Here is a 10424-nt window from a genome sequence, read left to right as displayed (position 1 = left end):
CATGTAATACAGCACAGAGATTGATAAAGCATCAGCAATGTTTTCCCTTCCGTTTCCCACCACATAGTTATATAGTCATTATCATTCTGCATTGCTACCACAGGAAGCGGAATCAATAAAAGAAAACAAGAAGTTTACTTTTCACAGCAGGAGGGAAATTTATAAATAGGGATTTGTGCATCCAGAGAATGTTAAATAAATGTTACCAATAAAAAAAGAATATCAGATCCACAATGTGTAGACATGTTAGATTTTTGTTTATTTAATTCACCAAAACATTTTTAATCCAAGGTTGAAATTGCAATCTAATGTTTTATTAGTTTGCCAACATCTGTGAAATTGGGTTTCGATTCAGTCTGGGATTTAAACTTCAAATGTACTCAGCTCAGGCATATTATTTATAAACACTCCGGTTTTTGTTTTGCCTTTTTTTGTTCTCGTTTCTAGTTTTCAGTCCCAGCTGTACCATTTTGTTCATCACGGAAATTGCGAGCTGGAAACACAATAAGGGTATGCTAGGTAAGAAGTGACAGAAACTCTTATTTGCACATGTTGTTGTAAAGACTGGAGACATTTCAGAGTATTTACTCTTTTTTTCAAGCACTATGCTTAATTATCACAAAATACACTTCTGGCATGTTTGATTTGGTTGAACGTTTAGTTTTAGATTGATACAGGGTCTCAAAATGTTTATTATTTAAAGAGAATATCTAAGTGGGATTCAACACGTCATATTGTTTATTTAAATGTAGAATATTTTAAAATGTATGTATAGTATACATTTTGTACAATAACAAAAATAAATTCTATCATTATATATATACTGTAGTTGTATGAGAGATAGATCGATGGACAGACAGATAATGAAAACATTTATTACCACTTGTTTGTAATGTTTTTACACTATTTTCAATCCTTACTTTCAGGTGATTTTCGGAATTTTTTTAATTAGGACTATTTAGTGAGGGCTTACTGCAGCAGATATCTACCTTTGAGGATTGTGATAAGCCCTTATTTAACAATTTCAGAAAGACATAACTTTTTAGTTTAGCATATTAACTAACAAGATCTTTGGCTTAAGGCAGTGGCGGATTTAAGCGTCTGGCTGCCATGTGCCTCAATTGCAAGTGGGAAAAATACAGTCCTGCCCACTTCACTAGGAAGTAGGCAGAATGCGGGAAAGACACCAACTCTTCCAAGTGTTCGGGCGGCTACCCAAATATCATGAACCTTTGGCAGCTTCCAGGAGGTTAGGCACGTAGGTTTAGGTAGCTTTATACAAAATACATTTAGGTTTACTTTTTTGGTCTATTGCAATAGATATCTAATGAATAAGAGCTCCACAGAGGCTGTGAGTATGTCCATACCTCAACTGTCCTGATTTTCATGAGTCATTTTATTGGGACTGTCCTGCAACCCACCCATAGTTGGCAGTGTCATGCGGTGAGAGGGGCAGTTAAGAGACCCCCTGCCTTCCACTGCTCTGCTGAGCAGAGCAGTGGGGAAAATACACTGTGTGCATGAGCACAGAGGCAGAACTCTGAGAGGCAATAGAGTCATCTGCCACCGGGCTCCTGCTCCCAATGGGGCACCTCTCCTCCCCTGTGAGTTTAAATTCATTAATTGAAAGCTATTAATATAGCATCTGTGGCTGAGTTCTGAAATATATGTTCTCTCTCTCTCTATTTATCTATATATATATATCTATATATATAGATCTATATTTCATAAGATACATTTTATATATATTTTATATAAGATTGTGTGTGTGTGTGTGTGTGTGTGTGTGTGTGTGTATGGGGGGGGGGCACCAATATACATCTTGCCTCCGGGCAACTGGGACGAACTTACGGCACTGCTTGAGCACAGCATCTTTTCAGGAAGACACTGGGGCTGGGGGCATGGCCAGTAGTTCAGAGAGCATTGGCCAGGCCAACACAGCAGCAAACATGGGGTGTGGCCTTGTGGGAGTACCGCAATAGACCACACCACTTTGTCATGAGGCCACACCCCAAGGTTCCAGGCTCGCACCTTCAGCACACACAGACATCCCTCCCTCTTCAATGTAAAGTTTGGATATATGGTGTTACTACTCAAGCAATTAACAAAAAATACAAACAATGGAGGTGTTACCTCAACATTTTTTTATCATTTCTTTTTTCATTTGAAACTTATCTGTCGGTATTAGAATGATATAATTTTCAATAAAATAGTGTCCTTATTCAAGAGAAAATGATAATGGATATTCTGCCTGTAAGGCTTCTAGCACAAAGGAAATTCTCTGGAAATAAGAATAGGCCCCTGCTGGGATTTCTAACACTAAATAAGACATGTAGGCCTTCCTGTTAATAACGATGCCATCACTATGTACTGTAACTGGATCAGAATCAGCTCTAGGCAGTCAGTTTCCCAAATGACATACACTCACTGCTGCGATACCAGAGCTTCCATATATTCTAACTAGTGCACACCAGGTAATCAGGTGAACAGAAATGCCCATGGAAAGCTGATCTTTCCTTGCAAATGTACAGTAGTCACTCTAGTTCCGCAAACTCAAATCATGGGTTTAATTATAAGTTTAAAAACAAATAGAACTCTCTGCTAAGTATTATTTTTACAGAAATTTGTCATGAAAAAAATAATAATAATAAAAATCCTGCACTACACATTTATTATACTCAAAATTATTTAACTATATAATAAAAATGGCTAAGCCACCAAATGTTGCTTATACATAAAAAATAAACATTTGCAAATACCAATTGAGCTACTTTAATGTAGACCATGTGAAAAAATGTTTTCATTATATAACATAAAAATGAATGATTGATTAGACCGAAGCTCTGAATCATGCAAGATGTTTAATTAAACTTTTTTAATATTTAGTGCGGCAGCTATGTTTTTATATGCCAATTGTCTATAAAAAAAAAAACTTGGAGACACCTATGGATTCATTTACTATGCCCGTGCTTGGTCAAGAGTGATTACTCGTGTGTTTTCCTGAGTTTCACAACACAGAGATTTACTACCAACAAACATGTGTGAATTCACAATTACTAAGGGAAGTAAAAATGAGAATTCGCTATCGCAAAAATACACCATTGGCCGAACTCACAAGTACTTTTCACAAAAAACATACATCACGGATATTTTCCAAGGATCGTGATTTTACTCATGGACTTAATATCACAATACCTGCGAGAAAACACTAGTTTGCTGAAGCAGTGCACAGATGTGAGATCCATGCAGAAAAAAAATGTGTGAGGTCCCCCCTCCTAAGCATAACCCTTACCCAGGCTCTTTGAACCCGTACCAGTTCTAAATATACAAGAAAAAATTACATATGTTCCCTCCCCACTCACCCCCGTATTAAAATAACTAGTCCTGGGCTCTTGGACTGGTGTTGATTTAAAAAATACAGGGGGAAAAAAGGATGAAGGGGTCCTCCGGATCTTTGAAACCAGTACCAGGCTCAACTTGTCAGTAAATAAATGCCACAGCCCAGGGACACATTTATATCGGTCCCTGTGGCCATAGCAGGGACCAATAAAAATGGGACCAATCCTCAACAAGCCAGCCCTTGCCCTTATAGAGAATCCAAAACCAGTGAGAAGCCGACAGCTGAATTATGACATTTTGCCTCAATGTGGTATACGAGTCTGGCCGGAAAACCCAAGCTACAGTAGACTTGGATCCCGAATTGGATTGCGAAACTCAAGGGGGTCCAGTTTTTGGAGAACAGATCCCACTCACCCTTAACAACAATACAATTAAAATGCACATTTCTTCTAAAAAGAGCCATCTATCACAATTAGAAAAGGATGGTATTTGTGAAGGTTCTAATTCTTTTTGTCCCTTTCATGTAATGCTTGCAGTGCTCATTTCGGAGACACTGCTATTTGTGCATAACAACATATAGTAAGTCTTTTGAATGTCTTTGGGTAGTTTTACACTTGAATAAAGAATGTCCTCATGCTCTCTGTACAATTTATATATTAGAAGTTAACACATAGTTGTAAAACAATTCATATAACAAAAATGAAGGATTTCACAATTAGAAAGCTCACAAGCTAGCTGATAAAGCACCTAGTTCATCGGAACAGTCAGTGCTCTTTTCAATAATTACCATACTATATTATGTTGGATATTACTATGAAAAAGACAAGGAAACACTTGGCATGTTCCCAAAGCTTTTTGTAGCTTTGTTAATGATAAGTGTATATAGGACCATAAAATTCTGTTTATTGGTATTCATTTAATAGTATGATCATTTTAAATGAGCTCTGGAAAAACTTTTTATTTTAATTTTAAAATAGCATTTTTGTTGTTTTTACAGCCTCATCTACTTTAGTAAATGGGCTTCAATGTTTTTAATTTCCTTTGTTTCACTCTGCTCAAGAAGATAGTGTATCTCTCCCATGCACCTGCTAGCTCTTGTCTTATGGTACAGAGCATCTCTCCTGCTCCCCTGTCACCTTTAATGCTTTTCCTTCTCACCATGTAACGCTCAATCTTCAGCCTGTTTTGAATTGATGACAGCTTCAATATTAGAACAATCTTGTTCACTTATCATTTTGACATTAGGACAATAGAAGCAGGACACCTGAAAGATAGAGCAATGATATATATTGTCGTCAGAAAACTCTATAATAAAAATATTAAAAATTTTGAATAGATAAATAAAAACCGTATGAGTTCCATACAGGAGCATGTGAAAAAAATACACAGATTACATATAGCAAAAATCTATAGTAAAAAGTTAACGATTTTGGTGCTGCACATCGTCCTCAGGAGCAAGAGGATGGTGCTACTCCTGCTCCAGAGGATCGTGTACAGAACCGAAACAGCTGTTCAGCTTCTTTGACCTGCAGAGAACCGTTTTGGGAGACAAGCTGTCGCTATTCCTGATAAATACAGTATATGGATATGTCATGGATTTATCATCTGTCTCTCTCTATCTCTCTGTGTACAGTATGATATTTTGGACTTCTGCCTAATGTGTTTTTTGGACTTTGTGTGGTGTGATTTTTTTTGGGGGGGGGAGGGAGGGGGCATGATACAGTATTGTTCCCAATCTTGAATTATCGGGTGCCGGACAGGGTCCCGACAGTTGGGATCCCGACAGGCATTTACCTGATGTCGGGATCCCGACTGTCAAAACACAGACAACCAGGTTCCCGATAGCCGTCAGCTATTTTCCCTTATGGGGGTCCACGACCCCCATAGAGGGAGAATAGAATAGGTGGCTCGTGTAGCGTACATTTTTTTTTAAATGTGTTTCATAATTACAATTGTGTATTTATTTAAACTTTTTATTATTTCTAAATTTTAAAAGCATTGAGAGTGTGCTTTTTTTTTATGAGTTATAGCTAGACTATCGTGAAACAACATCCAACAATGGTCAGCCATCACACTTTTATTCTGTGGTAAAGGAGCATTATAGTGGAAAAACACACACTGGGGCAGATGCATTAAGCCTTAGCAAGAGATAAATGCAAGGATGATAAAGAGAGATAAATGTCCAGCCAATCACCTCCTAACTGCCATGTTACAGACTGTGTTTGAAAAAAGTCAGTAAGGAGCTGATTGGCTCGATGTTTATCTCTCTTTATCACCCTTGCAATTATCTCTTGTTAAGGCTTAATACATCTGCCCTAATGTTTCTGAACTTCACAGCTGTTTTATTGTTTTCAGGATGAGCGTTAAAAAATAATTTCACAGCCTCGTCACTCACTAACAGAGACCTTCCCCTTCTGTGTCACCCTTTTCTGTCTGCCCCTCCCCTTTAGAATGTAAGCTGTCATGAGCAGGTCCCTCTTCCCTCATGTGCCCAACCTTCTTTTTGCCTAAACCATCACCATTTTTCCTTCGATGACATCTAATCCATCATTTTACGCCACCCGTATTCTTAATTCATTATTGTCTGCTGATGTAGATATTTTTATATAGCCTGTAGTTGTCCTGTACTGTTTTGAACTGTAAGTCACTGTTTTCTTGCTTTGCTTAGTTGTTTATGAACTCTGTAACTGTCATATTCTTTCGATGGTGTATACATTCCTATTTGTAAGTACGAATATGAATGTGCCATGAAGAAAAATACAGTTTGCCATATTTTCAGCATAGTACATCCTGAAAATATGAACACGCCTAAAATAGGTATAGTTTTTTTTTATAGGAATATGCCTATTTTAGGCATATTTAGCATAGTAAATTTCCCCCATTGTATTCCTCAAATGCAGGGATAAACGGAGGTGGTTCTCTACTCCATCCTTATACAGTATGTATAAGACTTTTAATTCCCCAGGAAGTTTTTGCATATCTATTTGAAAACCGGCTAAGCTTTGAAATCCAGTGCACTGTGGGCCTTTTAGAATTCCATTTCCATTAAAACCTGCATAATTTCTGGTCCATCAAAAATTCCCACCTTCAATTATGCTGCACTAACCTAAGGTAATATCGTAGAAATGTATTGTTACTGCTACATAACAGAATTTGTCTGGGTGATTCTTGCATTTGCGAGACATGCTGCTTAAGCTCAGCAAATTATTCTAAACAATTAAACACCAGCAGTGAACTTCACAAGACAGTAGCCAGAGAAGAACTGGAGCACGCTGTTCTCCGATATGGGAGTTGGTATTGCACTTACTATAATAAAAAAAAAGGTTATATTACTATACAAGTCAAGGTATTTCCTTTTATGATGGACTTACTAACATATATATATATATGTATATATATATAAGGCAATAAGGACGCACTCTCCTGGTATTTAAATTAATGTGTGGACCACACAGCAGGTTCCTATGGTTCTATGTGGTCCATGCTGTGCCCTTACATTGGATTGATGTCTTTGCTGTGAAACTCCTGATGAAGGTCCTGTATGGACTGAAACGCTAATATTACGTTAAATATATCAATTTGCTTTGCCTTTCATGATTTTCCAAATACACAGCTGATTTTATCTGCATTAATTTAAATACCTGGAGAGTGCATCCTTATTTCCTTCTATATACATGAACTTGCTTGCCAGTTCTGGATGACACCCTAGGAGTTACATTATGTTGGATGGAGGGCGATCCTGTACTATACAAATATATACCTATATATACTACCGTGCCTGCTACCTCTCTTGTAGGTTGCTTCCACTCACTCTGAGGCGGAGAAAACAGAGTGAGTGGAAGCAACCTGCAAGAGAGGTAGCAGGCACGGTAGTGGATGCCGAATGGTGTCCGTCGCTGTGCGCTGCTAACCCCGGCAAGACACTGAGGTACACAGGATGGAAAGCGCAGCATAGGGAGTAGTGTCATATACACAGCTCCCGGTGCAAGCGCTCAGACTGTGAGGCACCAGAGTCCAGGTAACGCGACTATCCCCTGTGAGTACCTTTCCCCGAAAGCAAGAAACCCGCTGACCCACCAATGAAAGAGGTACCTGAAGAGACAAAAATGGGTATACTCGAGATGGGGTACTCAGATTAGGAATAGGCGCCCTGTGGGGTGTGTTGCTGAGCTGCTCCTGCTTGAGGGGTGTTAACCCTCTAGTGGATAGGAATAAAGAAAAAAAGTGGTGGAGCGCTAGAAGTGGATCAATTGGATATTACAAATTTAATAAAGTATATAAATAGTAGCAAGTGCTACTTTTAAATTTGGACTTGGAAGGATCTCTGCCTTTTGCTGCCCTATTCCCTGCCAATTCCTGGACATTTTTTCCCTTTCATTGCCACCCATTCCGGATTGCCTCCAATACCCCCACAAATTTGGGGAACCTTTTCCATCTCCACTGTGGTCCATAAAATCCACAACATCGTGAGGACCTTTCCAGTAACAGGAATTCGATCATCCTCCAGCGTGAGACCTACCACAGTGGCCACAAAACAAGTGCAACATAGTGAGGACCCCAGAACTGGGAATCAGATCATCCTCCAGCGTCACTCTGTACAATCCAGGACGGCTCATTGCAATTCATCATCCCCACAGGGCATCATCCAGTGAATCAAAAGCCCTCCATCTCCAGGGACACTAACGGCAGCAACACAGAGACCTAAGTATCGCCTTTCCTTGTCCTACCATTTTTATTGCCATTGCAATTGTTATTATATTGTTTATGTCATTCCAGTTATTATTTTAATTATTTATATACTTTATTAAATTTGTAATATCCAATTGATCCGTTTCTAGCGCTCCACCACTTTTTTTCTTTGTACCTGAAGAGACAACTTTAATTTGAGAGACAATCACCATTATTGTCAATTAACAGGATGCCGTTATTGGCATCAGACTGTTCATTTAAACGAAGTGACATTCCACCAGATTGGACTGATCCACCACACCAGACAATCTAGAGACCAAGCTGAGACATTGTTTCTTTATACATTTATTTGTATCTTTATTTTATTTTATTTTTCACAGCGCTTGGTTTAAAGTTCATTGTGATTTTGGTTTATGACCAAGCATCTGTATTTTACCGATTTTGTTCAGTTTAGTGTAAATAAACCAGCACCATTATCAACAAATACTTAGCAACTATCATTTATCCAGCTACATAATCATTGGTATACACCCGTAGAAGGCAGAGCGCAGCACTAAGAACCAAAAATACATTTTTCTACAGGATAAAATACGTTGGGTGCTGCCTTATCTACCTCCTAATAAGTTAAGCTACCTCAATTTATATATACTTATAGCTAACATTTTTATGCAAATTTTTTATACAAATCTTTTTCCTTATTTCTTGTTTTCCTAAAAAAAAAATTGTGCATCAGACTTTTATTTCTATGTAAAAACACCCATTCCTTTTTTATATATTTTGTCTAAATAAAACCTTTTAAACTTTTCACTGTCCATATATATTTAGCAACTTTAGTCACTGAACCCTATCCACTTTCTGCACACAATTACTCGTAGCCTCATACCAAGGTTTTTTTCTTAGGGATGAGCTGACACTTTGGGCAAGATTTAGTGAAGTGTGATTTTTTTCAAATGTGCGATTTTGCTCAAAATCGCACTATATCGCATTTTTGGAAATTGCATTATTGCTGTGAATTAGCTAATTTATTGAGATGCAAATTCGCTGCAAAAAAGTGCGATATGGTGTGATTTTTAGGCATGCAAATGTGTGATTTTTAGGCATGAAAATGTGCGTATTTGAGTAAATGTGCGATTTGTGTTTAGAAAAAAATGGTGTGGGGTTCCCCCTCCTGAGCATAACCAGCCCCGGGCTCATTGAGCCGGATCTGGTTCCAAAAATACGGGGGACAAAAAGCATAGGGGTCCCCCGTATTTCTGAAACCAGCCCCGGACTCTTGGACCCCCAGATTTTTTGTCCCCCGTATTTTTGGAACCAGGACCGGTCCAAAAGTCCGGTCCTGGTTCCAAAAATACAGAGCCAAAAAATCTGGGGGTCCCCCGTATTTTGAAACCAGCACTGGGCTCCAACAGCCCTCGGTGTCATGCCACAGCCGGGGGACACATTTTATATAAGGTCCCCGGCCGAAACATGAGCACTGTGGCTGTTCAGCCTTGGACGGGGTACCTGGAGGAGTGGGGACCCCCCTAATAAAGGGGTCCTCCCCCAGGCTTCACCCATCCAGGGCTGAAGCCCGGTGCTGTGACCGGCATCGGTGGCCAGTGAACGCCCGCCTGATAGGGTTAAATCTCACATACCTAACATTGCTTTATGCAGGAGAACTAAAAGTGCCAACAGACCTCCCTTGCATGCTGGGACTTGGAGAACCACAAGTCCTAACATGCAGGGCATTAATGGGCCCGCTGGGACTTGTAGTCCACCTATAAAAAGAATGTTAAAAGAAAACACACACACACAGAAAATTATAACTTTATTTCACACACAAACACACACCTCTTTTACACCAATATACTTACCATTCGAGGATCCTGCGCTGCCTCCCTGCTCCATAGCCAGCTCACCCTGCACTGACAGCGGGGTGAGCCGGCTTTCTCTGGCACAGCTATCACCTTCTGAAGCGCTGTCCCAGCGCTCCAGAGGCTGAGAGCTTGATTTGCTGATGCGTCTCCTTGGAGACGCATAGCTCAGCCCTGATTGGCTGATCTATGCGTCTCCAGCGCTGGGAAAGGTGAAAGCTGCGCCGGAGAAAGCCGGCTCACCCCGCTGTCAGTGCAGGGTGAGCTGGCTGTGGAGCAGCATAAATAGGGGTATAGCTGGAGGAGGAAAGAGCCTTGTAGGTGGTGGTGAGGAGTTTAAAGAGAACTCGGAAAGGAATGGGGAGCCAGTGAAGAGATAGACAGAGGGGGAAAGCGGAGGTAGAGTGAAGAGAGAGGAAGATGAGCCTAGCAGTGGTGTTAAGAATGGATTGGAGAGGGTCGAGGTGGGCGAGAGGTAGCCCGGAGAGAAGGATGTTGCAGTAGTCAATGCGGGAGATGACAAGAGAGTGAATGAGAATTTTG

At 39.8% G+C, this 10424-nt stretch overlaps 1 long non-coding RNA gene across 1 annotated transcript; it reads right to left on the bottom strand.

The window, feature by feature from the left end:
- Positions 1–240: 240 nt before the first annotated feature.
- Positions 241–4586, bottom strand: LOC146026389 (uncharacterized). The gene is made up of 2 exons (XR_014454441.1): positions 4498–4586; positions 241–493 (listed from the first exon to the last, which is right to left on the bottom strand). It is a non-coding gene; the product is annotated as an uncharacterized LOC146026389 (long non-coding RNA).
- Between the last annotated feature and the right edge of the window lie 5838 nt (positions 4587–10424).

This window comes from Crinia signifera, chromosome 1 (genome assembly GCF_055691185.1).
Source record: "Crinia signifera chromosome 1, ASM5569118v1, whole genome shotgun sequence".
Classification (NCBI taxonomy): Eukaryota; Metazoa; Chordata; class Amphibia; order Anura; family Myobatrachidae; genus Crinia; species Crinia signifera.
Note: the sequence above shows the minus strand (reverse complement) of the source record. Positions and strands in the feature narration are given on the sequence as shown.